The following is a 14,470-nucleotide window of genomic DNA, read 5'->3' as shown; positions in this document are numbered from 1 at the left end:
TCACCTATTATTTTGCTTTGACTGTAAATCTACATATCTATATATCGATTGAATCTATTGAACTATCTGGATGTTTACCAGGCATATCAAACTTAATATCTCTGAAACTGACCATTTGGTCTTCTCCCAAACATCTTCCAGAGAGCTACTTAAGCCAATAAGTGATGACTACATCCTTCAAATAGCTCAGGCCAAACACTTGGAGAAACCATGACTTGTCTTTTAATCTCATACCCCACATACAATCCATCTTCTTGTCAATAGTTTCAAAATATATCACCCCTTCTACTTGTAGCGCTTCTGAGTCTTCCCCCTACTTGTGTCTTTATCACTTTCAATATATCCGCTACATAATAACAAGAACTAGTCTGTTAAATCCTGGCACATAATATCATTCGCTCCTCAAAACTAGTCAATGCTTTTCTTTAGGTCTTAACTGTTAACATTTCTTGGAGGCTTTTCCTGACTACTAAGAGAGCAAAGCTAGCCAATATTTTTTTTATTATGTTTCCTTGTTTTATTTCTTAACTAGACTTATTGCCAACTAAACTACTATTTATTTTTTCTTTCTTCATTTAGTTCATTATTTGGCCTACTCTTAGTATATAAGCACAAAAATATCAGATTGTTTGTTTTACACACTTGTATCTTCTGTGTTAACAGCAATGTTTAACACAAAGAAAGTGTTTAACCAATATGTGTTGAATAAATGCACTCCTGTTCAAGAAGTATGTGAATTTCACACAGCATTCATGTTCAGTAGTGATAGTTTTGAGGTGGAGGAGTATAATATTTGAAAATAAATTTTATTATTTTCTACATCAAATCAAATTATTATTAGAATATTTGTTCATACATTCACAGAAAAAGACATTCTCTCAAACCATTTTACTAAATGCTCAAATTCTCCCCAGCTTATCCTGAAAACAAATACATGTAATTTAACTTTGTGTTAGTGCATAATTCAATAATAGACAGTCATGTTCTGATAACAATTTTAATGTGATTTTCATAAAGCAGATGGGAATATTTATTTAGCTCATTTAGTTAGTTTCCATGAATGACTAAAATAACTAATCATGGATAACAAAATGGAGACCAGATTTAAAATAATTGTTAAATACCATTTTTCAAGTATTTGTTGGAACATTAAAAATATGAGATTGTAGGAAAAATAAATTTTAAAAATATAACAATGAATCATTTCCAGTTGTTGCCTGCTGTTGTCTCATTTCTTTCTTGTAAAATGTCACAAGCTTATCTACTGATAAGTCAATGACTGATTCAAGAGCATGCAAGAATTCTAAGAGCCTGAGATGAGAAATGGTAAATGTTTCCAATATCATCTCATTCTAATTTCTTCAATCTTTTCTCCAAGTAACCTGACCTCAAGAGCTCTCTTTCTCCTATTGTTTGTTTGTTTGTTTGCTAGTTTGTTTTGGTCAAAACTATCAAAAGCTTTTTAAATCTTTCTTATGAAGAAAATAAAGCATTCAATAATTCTCTAATGCTTCTAATAATAAAAATAACAATTATCCTCAGAAAACAGTAGAAACAATTATAGGGTAGTAAGAGGGCATACCAATTGTACCTTTGTAACCTTAGAAATTTTGACTATTCTTAATTTTTGACATTTCCATTTTAATACTTTACCTTGTACATGATACTTAGCATATTTATGCCTTAGTTTGTTCATCTGTAAAATGGGCATAGTATCTGCCTTAGAATGGCCACATGGCAGTTTTCAGAATTTCATGTACATGCAAATGACAGTGTCTTCTCTCTCTTTTTTTTTTTTTTTGTCTTTCTCTTCATTTTTCCTTCTCTTTTCCTCCATCTGCTCTCCTGCCTCTTCCTCACATTCCTGCCCCTCTTTTCCTCCTCCGCATGCCCCTTCAGTCTTCTTTTTCCTATTTCTTATGATGTTTCATGATATAAGAATTAATCAAAAGCATATGGGAGTTGAATTCAGAAAGACTAGTATATTAACATAAATCTGAGAGTGTGATTTCTTTTTCCTTAGGCATGGCGTGGTGTCTCTGACTCTTATTCATTTTTTATGGAACAGGAAGGCTTTCCTGGAGAAGTTATATTTATGTGTGTCCTAGATAGTTTATAAGAAGAATATAACTGGGAGATATGCCTGAGGCTAAAATAATTTACTAAAAGGAAACCTATTTCCTATTAAATCAAGATTGAATGAATAAAGTTAATACTGGAAACACTTGTTTAAAAACATACATAAAGCTTAAATAACATATCTGTCTATGGAAACTAGCAGTGAAGTGGTGACTATATCAAGAGAGACATGCACATTTGAGAGAGCTATGCCTGCTGCTTTGTTATTCAAATAGTTTAAATTACATGAAGCTTATAATGAAATGTATTTGCTAACCTTAAAATGCATGAATTTAATGGGAAAGACAGATAACACATTTAAAACAAATTGCAATATAATAAATAGCATACACAAGTTTAACACAAATTATACTGAGAAGTCTGGGGAAATAATTATTTTATGTAGAAGAAATTTAGGTATGAGTATGAGAGTCAAAGAATTGTTTAGCGGAAGATGGCACTTGAAAGGATCTTAAAAAATACATAGTATAGAACATTAGCCTGGTTGAGGTCAAAAGAGCAACCCAGGAAGAAAATTTAGGATATCCAAGAAAAAAGAGGCAAGAAAGTAGTAAGCCAAGCCTCTTGGGCTGGTGTAATTAAGTACTTGGTTTGATACTTCAAAATGGAGCAAACTGAGATTAAAATGGTATAGCTGGGACTGATGAGAGAGGGTCTGATTGCCTTGGTAGGGTGTTTAAACTATTTTTCTTTGAATAGGGTAATCCATATTTTTAGATCTGCCTTTCAGAAATTAAATCTGTCAACTATGTAGAAGATAAAATGTGTAGTAGAAACCCTGAAGACAGTTCTGTAAAAGGAAGAAGAAATCTTGTGTGAGCTTGTTCAAGACTGCCACATTTGGGAGGCAAGATGGTGTTGGGATCTGCTTAGGTTTTAAGACACTCAGCCACCTCACACACTTATCCAGGTTGTGACATTGAGCAAACTTATGTTTTCCCTTATATTTATTGCATTAGGCCATTCTCACATTGCTGTAAAGAAATATCTGAGACTGGGTAATTTATAAAGAAAAGATGTTTAATTGGCTCACAGTTCTGCCGGCTATACAGGAAGCCTAGTGGCATCTGCTTCTGGGGAGGCCTCAGGAAGCTTCCAGTTGTTGCAGGATGCTAAGGGGGAACAGGTACTTCGCATGACCAAAACAGGAGAAAAGAGGAAGAAAGAGGAGATGGCACACACTTTTAAACAATCGGATCCTGCAAGAACTCACTCACTATGAAGACGACAGTACCAAGAGAATGGCACGAAACCATTCATGAGAAATCTTCCCCCATGATCCAATCACCTCCCCACCAAGCCCCACCTACAACACTGGGAATTCCATTTCAACATGAGATTTGGGCAGGAACAAATTCCCAAACTGTATTTTTCTGCCCTTGGTCTCCCCAAAATCTGATACCTTTCTCACACTTCAAAATACCGTCATGCCTTCCCAATAATCCCCTAAATTTTTAACTCATTTTAGTGTTACCTCAAAAGCCCAAAGTCTGTAGTTTCTCTGAGACACAGCAAGTCTTTCCTGCCTATGATCCTGTAAAATCAAAAACAAGTTAGTTACATCCAAGATACAATGGAGGTACAAGCACTGAGTAAACATTCTCATTCCCAAAAGGAGAAACCCACTAAAAGAAAGTGGCTACAGAGTCCAGGCAAGTCCAAAACCTAGTAAAACAATCATTAAATCTTAAAGCTCCAGAATAATCTCCTTTGATGCCATGTCTCACATCCAAGACACACTGGTTTGATAAAGTGAGCTCCCAAAGTCTTGGATAGCTCCACCCCTGTGGCTTTGCAGGGTTTAATCCCTATGGCTGCTCTAACAGGCTAGTGGGTTGGCATTGAGTGCCAGCAACTTTTCCAGGCAAAAAGTGCAAGCTGGTGGATATATCTTTCTTGGGATCTGAGGACAGTGGCCCTCTTCTCACAATGTCATGAGGCAGTGCCCCAGTGAGGACTCTGTGTGGAAACTCCAACTTCACACTCTGCACTGCCCTAGTAGTGGTTCTCCATGATGGCTCCCCACTGCCCTAGTAGAGGTTCTCCATGATGGTTCCACCCCTGCATCAGGCTCTTACTTGGACACCCAAGTTTTTTCATATATCCACTGAAATCTAGGCCATGGTTCCCAAGCCTCAACTTTGGCACTTTGTGTACCTGCAGGCTTAAAACCACATGGAAGCTGCCAATGCTTATGGCTTACACCCGCTGAAGCAGCATCCCAAGCTGTACCTAGGTCCCTTTGAGCCAGGGTTGAAGCTTCAGCAGCCAGGAGGCAAAAGCACTGTCCCGAGTCTAGGCAAGGCAGCAGAGCTCAAAACCTGGCCCAGGAAATCATTCTGTTCTCCTAGGCCTCAGGGTTTATGGTGGGAGGGGCTGCCTCTTAGATCTTTAAGATGGCTTCCAGGACTTTTTCTCATTGTCTTGGCGATCAGCACTTGCCTTCTTTTTAGTTACACAAATTTCTCTAGCAAGTGGTTGCTCAGTAGTCTGCTTGAATTCCTTCTCAAAAAACTCTTTCTGTGCCACATGGCCAAGCTACTTTTTTTGCAAACATTTTGGCTCTGCTTCACTTTTAAATATAAGTTTCAACTTCGAGTTATTCCTTTGCTACTGAATCTGAAATTAGGCTATGAGAAGTAGCCAGTGTACATCTTCAACACTTTATTGCTTAGAAATTTCTTCCACAACCAGAGGTGTCCAAGGGAGAGAATACAGTCGTGGGTTCTGAGCTTCTGTTTCTAGTGACAACTTTCTTTCCTCACAAAATGAGCAGTTATTTATGGCAATGTTAAGTAACTTTTATAACTTAGGTTAATGATCCATGTATGTGATCAATTAAGTATTTAAATATAATTTGGCTAAAATATTTAATTTACAGGGCTTAAAAAATTCATGTTTGGCTGGGAGCAGTGGCTCACTCCTGCAATCCTAGCATTTTGGGAGGCCAAGGTGGAGGGATCACCTGAGGCCAGGAGTTCGAGACCAGCCTGGCCAACATGGACCAGCCTGACCAACCTGTTCCTACGAAAAATAAAAATTAGCCAGGTGTGGAGGAGGGTGCCTGTAATACCAGCTACTCCGGAGGTTGAGGCAGGAGAATCGCTTGAACCTAGGAGACGGAGATTGCAGTAAGCTGAAATTATGCCACTGCACACCAGTCTGGGTGACAGAGTAAGACTCTGTCTCAAAAAAAAAAAAAAAAAGAAACAAAACAAAACAAAAAAAAATTATCATGTTTGTTAATTTGTTGACTTGTAAGATTAGGAAAATATTTACATTTCATGATCTCAAAATTTTTTTAATCTTTTAAAGAGCTCAATGTTGCCTACTTCACAAAGTTATTTATGATGATAAAATGTTTTTCTGTGTATATACAAAGTAGTACCTGCTGCACAGTAAATGCTCAATAAATTTTCTCCTCCTATTTCCATTTTACTCTCTTCCATCACGTAGTATAGTATAGTGGTTAAGGACAAATATGGAAACACTCTGTGTTCAAATCCTATCTTTAGCTTGTTAACTATGTGACCTTGTTAAATAACCTTGTTAATTATTATTAACCTTCTTCATATCCACCTTGGGTCACAGTATTTTCATTTGTAAAACGTAAGTAAAATATATATCTTAAGCCACGGGAATGGTATGTGAACTAAATTTTTAAGGAAAGATAAAATTCTTGGACTAGTGCCTATGACTGCCTTTTCTACATTAAAGTCTGTGGAATGAATACATTCTGAAAGCGTATGTCCACTACAACTATGGAAGATTAAGCTTTCTACTGTCGCAACACTCTAATCAAATTAATTGTTTAAAAAATCTAGCTGCACAACAATGAGAAAAATGGTGCTATCATCATGTCTGATAGTTGCCTCTTCTATACCATAAGGAGCAGAGGCTAAGCTACCTGCCATACTGCAGTGGAGAGGAAATTTTTATTATTATCTCCAATGATGATTTCATAGTCACTGTACATAGCAGGTCATGTTGGTAATGAAAGTGACATTATAATTCACATAACAAAATAGTTGATAGTATATTTTTAACATTAGATGAGCTGACCATTTTTATTTATCTTATTTTGCCCAAGAAATGAATGTCTTGGTTAAGGATGGAGAGAACATATTTTGTTTGAAGAAGGAAAAATTAAATTACATTTCTTATCATATTTTCCTACTCCAAAAAAGTCTAGATTTTCCAACAGCATTATATATATATGTATATTTAGACATATACATAACGCTTAAAATATATATGTAACATCATGTTTTTATCTAGCTAGCACTTCAGAGAGAAAAATAATATGCATGATGGATTCTTATATAAGACTCAGAGAAAATATTGTAATCGTAACTGGGACTCTGATCTTCTTGAACACTCCAGATAATAATTTTTTTTTTAATTTTAACAATTATTCCTTGAGTCTATAATTTCTAAACACAATCATATATGATGCATTAACAATAAATATATTAGATTCATTATATTTATTTTCTATAAGATAGTATCCCTACTCAATACAGAAGCAGAAATGGGAAAGCTATGAACTCTAAGTCTGACAAAATATATTTTAAGAAACTAAAATATCCTTACATTATTTTCAATTTTAATGTCCTTGGGAGGGCGATGTAATCAAAACAACTTAATTCCTCTTAAAAGGAGGAATTTGTAAAATTATAATATTTTGAAAGTAACTTTTCCACTTGAACATCTCTTTGATTACAAGGTTGTGATGGATAAGGCATTATTTATCTTTCCATACACATGGAAGGAATTCATGTTCCCCCTTTTGCAGTCAAAATCACATTTGGATTTGGAATCACCTCTGTCCCTTTGGAGTTGGATATGATCACATGATGTGCTTTTGAAAATAAGAAAATGTAAAACTAAGTGATCCATGTCCTTTTTTGCCAAAGATTTCAGTCAGGGAGAATTTGGGATATTTTCCCCCTCTAATTTAAATGCCAAAAGTCTTCTAGGTAATAGGTTTACTATCAATTATATCACAGATTTTAGTAACAGAAAAAGACTGAACTATTGGTAGAAATGTAGCGTCATCAACCAATCACTATTGTTTCCAGACTCTGGGATTCCGAGTTTGTTAGTCAAGCACGAACGACACTATAGCACCACCTCATTCCTAGCACCAAGTTATGTACTAAGCAGGATAGCAGAGTGACTAGTATATAACTTGGTGCTAGGAATGAGGTAGTGCTGTAGGACATATTTAAATGATGAGAGATGGCTTACTGGTTCATTGTCGAGTAGTGAGAAAAACATCAGAAGCTGGAAAGATGAAAATCCAGGTCATGCTGTGGTATTTTGTGAAGTGTTGTGTACAGTAACTTATAAAGTACAGCACAGACCTGATGAAATTGCTGATCTAGAAAAAAAATTGTTAACACCACCTGTGGTATCCAATATAAATTGGATGCTTATGGCAATGCATTTCAGGAGAGAAGAGTTTATATAAAAGCTTGTGACAGACAATAAATATAAAAGCAGAGTTTAAGTCTTAAAGTCAAAATATCTATCAGCCTCGACTAAAAAAAAATTACTTTATAAGCTTTAAAATCATTGCTTTCTCCCCAAATGCTTGGGGGTAGGAAATGGGCTCTAGGAAAGCTGATAATGTCTTTTAGTTCATAGGTTGCTACGTTAAATAGGCATATCTTATATCATTCAGAGAGTCCAGTGTTTGAGCTCAATGTCATGATTAGAAGGAGTTTGGCATTTCTTGAGGATATGGTATGTGTATTTTGAAAATGTAAAGGAGATTGGACTAAATAGTCGATGATCAGAAGTGTAGACTCAAATATTACTATTTTTATTATGGTTTGTAACTGGTTCTCACACAGGAACGTGGTAGAATTTAATTCACCTACCTCCTGAAGTAACATGTTTTGTGCTGATGAAATACGGGTGAAAGGCTTACATTTATTACCAGACCAAAGCTGGAAGAACCTAAGCTAATTTAATTACCCTTTCTTTTAGCCTTTGTCTTAGACGCAGTCAATGTTGCAGATGACTTCTGCTTTGTCAGTATAGATTCTAAAGTGAGGAGAATGCAGGTTAGATACACCAGTCAATCTGTGATGTATAAGTAGTATGTGTAGAAAATAAGCGTGGGCTATTTTAAGCCACTGAGTTTTGCAACACAACCTAGACTCTTCTAGCAGGTGTATTCAATTAAATTTAAATTAAAGACAGCTTTGTAATTTTGTCAGTTTATTATTAAATATCCTTCAATCATTAGAAGAACCTATAACAAAGAGAAAGACTGTGAGAGCAGTTTTCTTTATCATTGTAACATATTTCTTCTTAAATTATTGCTTGTATATCAATGTCATCTCTTTCATTTAAAAATGAGAGGCATGTTTATAAAGTGTTTTATTGTTCACAAAAGACCATTCAATCAATTGATTATATTAGTTAATCTATCCAGTCTATGTTAATGTCTTCAATGAATGTACCTACTATATAGTAGGATCTCTAGTCAATAATATTGAGAATAAAGACAGCAGAAATGGGCTTATCTTAAATATATAAAGTTGTATCGAAAGAATGACGAGGTTTCTTAGATAATTAAGTTGAATTGTCACAGTTGATATAAAGATTCTGGATTAAAAACTGTTTGAGTGTTGATGTTATTAATGGGGTAGACACAGTTTTTTGCCTAATACATATAGCACTCAGTTCTGGCCATTTAACTTTGAAATTACTCTGAGACAATCATGCAGACTTGTTAAACATCCAGTTGTATGCGTAAGTTTTCAGTTGTGAAAACAAGTTGGTGCTGGTAATATACACTTGAAAATATGAAAATATATGACATTCAAAGTAATAGGAATGAGTGAGATCAACTTCCTTGATAAAACATAAGCTATTTTTACATAGGATCACCAAAGCAATTCAAGTATGTTTTGAACCTTCATGGTTCATTTAATCAACAAACTTTTTTTTAGAATTTCAGGCATATGAAATGATAAATTTTTCATCGTTCTCTATAATGTCAGATACTCTGCATTTGTTTATATGTTGAGGACAAATTCTTCCAAGAGCATGTAATCCACATAGTTAAATTTAAAAAGTAATGCAATCATTTTTAGTGGCTGGCAATATGTAGTAGCATTTATGAGGACAGTGAGCCAATGATGCAGAAATAATTGTAGCCTCTATCTCTGTGGTTTGATGTCAAACAATTCATTAGTGATATGAACTTTCTAAAATTGATTTTCCTCCCTAATTATTTTTGCTTGAAACTCATTTCATATTTGCCACATTTAAAATCTGTAACATAAATCTTTAAGTAGGAAAAAGAAATATATGACTATCACTTCAAAATTTGAAGTGCTCTAAAATTTTGAAATCAATTTTAAATCTGTTATCTCTCAGGGATACAGGATGTGCTGTTCCTTTAAGTCAATAGATTTAATCTAGTTATCTTTTTAAAAAACCACACCACTTTGACCATCTAAACAATATACAATTAATAAGAGGACTGCTCAGTTTAAAATAAGCAATGATTCCAAATAATCAATAATGTGCAATAACAAAAGTCTAATCCTCTCTCATATGACATGTCCAAAGTGGATGAACTGTAGCTTTCCTCAAAGACCTATTTATTATGGAACAGATTAAATTAAACAACTTTTGTCTTTATTATTTTCAGTTTCCAAGTAGAATGAACACAAATGTGGTGAACTCATAATGGCTCTTAAAACTTCTGCTTAGATACTAAACTTGCAACTTCCTCTTAACATTTCACAAGCCAATCAAGTTACATGATCATGCTCCACTTTGACATGCTGAAAATACAAAATATTCTCTCTGAGAGAAACGCCCAGAGAGGGACCACAGCGATTTGAACATTTATAACCTTGTAACATTAAATAAAGCCTCTTTGCATCAAAAATATTTACTCCAAAATTCATGTGCTAAAGTTCATTCACTTTAACTATGTTAGGAGCCTCAATATTTCATGCAAATTTTATCAACCTGTTTGTTCAGTTGGAATAATTGTAGTCGCCTGGCTTCTAAGCCAGATAGGTGAGACCTGTAACAGGCAAATACAAAGACAAATCTAAAAAAATAACAAGCAGCAGCTTTGAGAACATACACTCATAAAATAGAAGTCAGTAGGTCCCAGATATATGAAAATTTATAATGCTTTGTAAAGCATGGCTTAACATGGACATACTTCTTCTGTTTCTATTCCATTGGCCGAAGCAAACCAACAAGCTAAGTCCAATGTCCACCAGCCTCCCTTTCTAATAAAGAGGAGGAATAGAATAAATATTTGCTAAAATAACCTAATTTGTCACCAATTTTCAGTTTCCAAGAACAATTTAAATTATCTTTCATTTTTGAATAGGCATGTATTTATTTTAAAAGTTGAATCAATAATTAATAATCTATCAAAACAGTAGTACCAGGACCAGATGAATTAATTGGTGAATTCTACCACATATTTAAGGAAGAAATTACACCCATTCTCTACAACCATTTTGTGCAATATTTCCTAACTCACTCTGTAATGGCAACATTACCCTGATACCAAAAACAGAGAGGTTATAAGAAAAGGAAATCACAGAGCAACATCCCTCAAAAATATAGATGTAACAATTCTCAACAAAATATTAGCATATGAATTTAACACTGTATAAAAAGAAGTATTCTTTGCAACCAAGTGGGATTTATCCTACTTGTGCAAAAGTAGTCCAACATTTAAAAAGCAATTAATGTGGTTCATCACATCACCAGGATAAAGTAAAGAAAATCACACAATTTTATCAATAGACACAGAGAAATTACTTGACAAAATCCAACACTCATCCATAATAAAAGTCTCAATAAAGTAGGAATAGAGGGGGAACTTCCTCAACTTAATAGTATCTCCAAAATACCTACAGGTCACATCATTTTTAATAGTTAAAAATTCAAAATTTTCCCAGCAAGATCAGAAAGAAGGAAAGGATGTTTAGTCTCACCACTGCTGTGTGGCATCTTACTGGAAGTTCTAGCTAATGTAAAAAAATGGAAATAAAGAGTTTACAGATGGGCAAGGAAAATTAAAAGTCTTTGCCAATGGCATGTTTGTCTGCACAGAATATCTGAAATAATTGGCCTGGAAAATCCCAAGCAAACAAACAGTGAAACGAAACAAAAATAACCCCTGAATTATGATGCATTTTACGGCAAGGGTTCAGGATACAAAGTTAATATATGAAAGTCAATCACATTACTATATTGTATATCCTAGTAATGAATAAGAACAATTCAAAATTATATATAAAATAATCATGTGTAATTGTTATTTATGCATACTTATTCCCATTATTTATATTTATTTATTTGTATTTATGTAATTCACATTACTAATTAAAATTAAAATACTTAGGTATAAGTCTAACAAAACATTTACATAATCAATATGAGAAAAACTAAAATACTCTGGATGTGAAAGAAACTGAAGAACTAAATATATGGAGAGACACTTTATGTTTGTGGATAGGAAGATTCAGTATTTTCAAGATGTCAATTCTTTCCAAATAGATGTACAGATGTAACGCAATCCCTACTAAAATCCCAGCAAGTTATTTTGTGCATATTAACAAACTGTTTCTAAAGTATATATGCAGAGGCAAAAGATCCAGCATGGCTAAAACAATATTGACAAAAAAGAACCAGGTTGAAGAATTGACGTTACATTACTTCAAGGATTCCTCTATAGCTATAGTAAGCAAGACAATGTGATATTAGTGAAAGAAAAAACAAATATATCAATGATACAGAATAGAAAGCCCACAAATAAACCTATCTAAATACAGTCAACTGATCTTTGACAAAGGAACAAAGGCAACATAATGTAGAAAATACAGTCTTTCCATCAAATAGTGTTGGAGCAACTAGACACCCATATGGAAAAAAAAAAAAAAGTATTTGGACACATCTTACACATTTCACATAAATTAACTCAAAATGAATATCAGACCTAAATGTAAAACACAAAGTTATAAAACTGTTATGGTGTAACAACAAAATCTTCATGAACTTGGCGTTGGCAAAGACCTTTTAGAGATGATGCCAAAGGTATCATCCATGAAAAAGTTAATAAGATGGAATTCATTAAAATTAACATTTCTACTCTGTGAAAATCAGTACCAAATCAGTGCCAAGAAAATAAAAAGACTAGAAACAAACTGGAAAATACATTTGCAAAAGTCATATCTGATAAAAGACACACACACACACACATATATATATATGTTATATATATATATATAAAATATAGAAAGAACTCTTAAAATTTATCATACTTGTTCAAGGCTAGTTCAACATTTAAAAAGCAACTAATGTGGTTCATCACATCACCAAGAGAAAGTAAAAAAAAAAATTGCATAGTTTTATCACTAGATACAGAAAAATTAAAAACCAAATAACCCATTTACAAAATGGACCAAAGAACTTAACAGACACTTCACTAGAAAAGATACACAAATGGTAAATAAATATACAAAAGGATACTCTACATTATATATCATCAGGAAAATGATAATGAAAATGATAATGTGATATTACTGTGAACCTTCTAGAATGGCCAAAATCCAGAACACTGATATCATATGCTGGGAAGATGTGGAACAACAGGAACTCTCATTAATATCTTTTAGGAATGCAAAATGGTAAAATCATTTGGAAGGCAATTTGATGGTTTCTCACGAAACTAAATATATTCTTACCATACAGTACAACAGTCGTTCTACTTGATATCTACTCAAATGAGCTGAAAACTTATGTCCACACATAAATCTGCATAAAGGTGTTTATGGTAGCTGCATCCACAATTGCCAATACTTGCAAACAACCAAGATGTCTTTCAGTAGGTGAACGGATAAACTGTTACTCAGAGACAGTGGAAAGTTATTCAACATTAAAGAGAAATAAGCTATTAACCCATGAAAAGACATTGAGGGAATTTAAATGTGCATTACTAAGTGAAAAAACTCAATCTGAAAAGGCTGCATACTATGATTTCAACCATATGACTTTCTGGAAAGGCAAAACAATGATGACAGCTAAAAGGTTAGTGGTTGCCAGTGGGGATGGGGTGTGGAGCACAGAGGATTTTTAGTGCAGTGAAAAAACTGTGAATAATACTATAATGGTAGATATATGTCATTATAAATTTGTCCAAACTTACAGAATGTACCACACCATGAGTGAACCCCATTGTAAACTGTGGACTTTGGGGATTATGATGTGTCATTGTAGGTTTATTAGTTGTAACAAATGTACCATACTGGTGACAGATGTTGATAATAGGGGATGCTATGCATGTATGAAGGTAAAGAATACCTTAAAATCTCTGTTCCTTCTGTTCAACATTGCTGTGAACCTAAAACTGCTCTAAAATAAACTTATTATAAAATAACGCAAAACAAAACAAATTGATTTTAATAATTTGTGCCTGAGTAACAGGCTTACATTTTGGCTTGAAATAGTAATTCTTAATTAAATATAAACCCTGAAAAACAGCATAAGTATTACTATCTATCATAAATATAGAGCTTAAAAGACAATGAAAGATAAATCCTCTAATAAGCAAAAGAAAAATTACACAGGAAAAACTACATATCCAAAAATCACTTCCCATACTTTGTCTTCTATGCTTACACATATATATGCATACAGTTGACTTATGAACACCATCGGTTTGAAATGCATGAGTCCACTTATAAATGGATTGTCTTCCACCTTTATCACCCCTGAGACAACAACCAAACCCTTGTCTTCCTCCTCAGCCTACTTGGTATGAAGACGATGAGGATAAAGACCTTCATGAATTCCCATTTCCACTTAATGAACAGTAAATATATTTTCTCTTCCTTATAATTTTCTTAATAATATTGTCTTTTCTCTAACTTACTTTATTTTGAGAATACCATATATAATACATATTATATGCATTGTAATAGTTAATAATGGTATAATTATATAGATGTAATATGTGCTGATTGATTCTACATTATTGGTAAGGCTTCCAGTCAACAGTAAGCTATTAGTAATCAAGTTTTTGGGGAATCAAAAGTTATATGTGGGCTTCAGAATGGCTGACTAGAGGCTCCTGACATTTGCCTCCTACACAAGGAAGGATTGAATCACAAAGCAGATAGGTGATCACAGGTTGAATAGGGCATCTAGGAGAGAACATTGAAATTGAGCAGGAAAGTGGCATGAAAGCTCTGAATCATGAAAGGTGGAGGAAGTAAAGCAAGAAGCCCAGCCAAGTGTGGGGAAAAGGTAAGCAAGAGATTCCCAATGGTCCACA

At 33.9% G+C, this 14,470-nt stretch overlaps 1 protein-coding gene across 2 annotated transcripts in view; it reads left to right on the top strand.

Annotated features, from left to right (window-relative positions):
* The window catches only part of TECRL (trans-2,3-enoyl-CoA reductase like), a 120,828-nt gene that overhangs the window by 3,798 nt on the left and 102,560 nt on the right, over positions 1 to 14,470 (top strand). The gene's annotated exons all lie outside the window — the stretch shown is intronic.

This window comes from Macaca thibetana, chromosome 5, assembly GCF_024542745.1.
Source record: "Macaca thibetana thibetana isolate TM-01 chromosome 5, ASM2454274v1, whole genome shotgun sequence".
Taxonomy (NCBI): domain Eukaryota; kingdom Metazoa; phylum Chordata; class Mammalia; order Primates; family Cercopithecidae; genus Macaca; species Macaca thibetana.
This window is presented reverse-complemented; position numbering and strand designations above follow the sequence as displayed.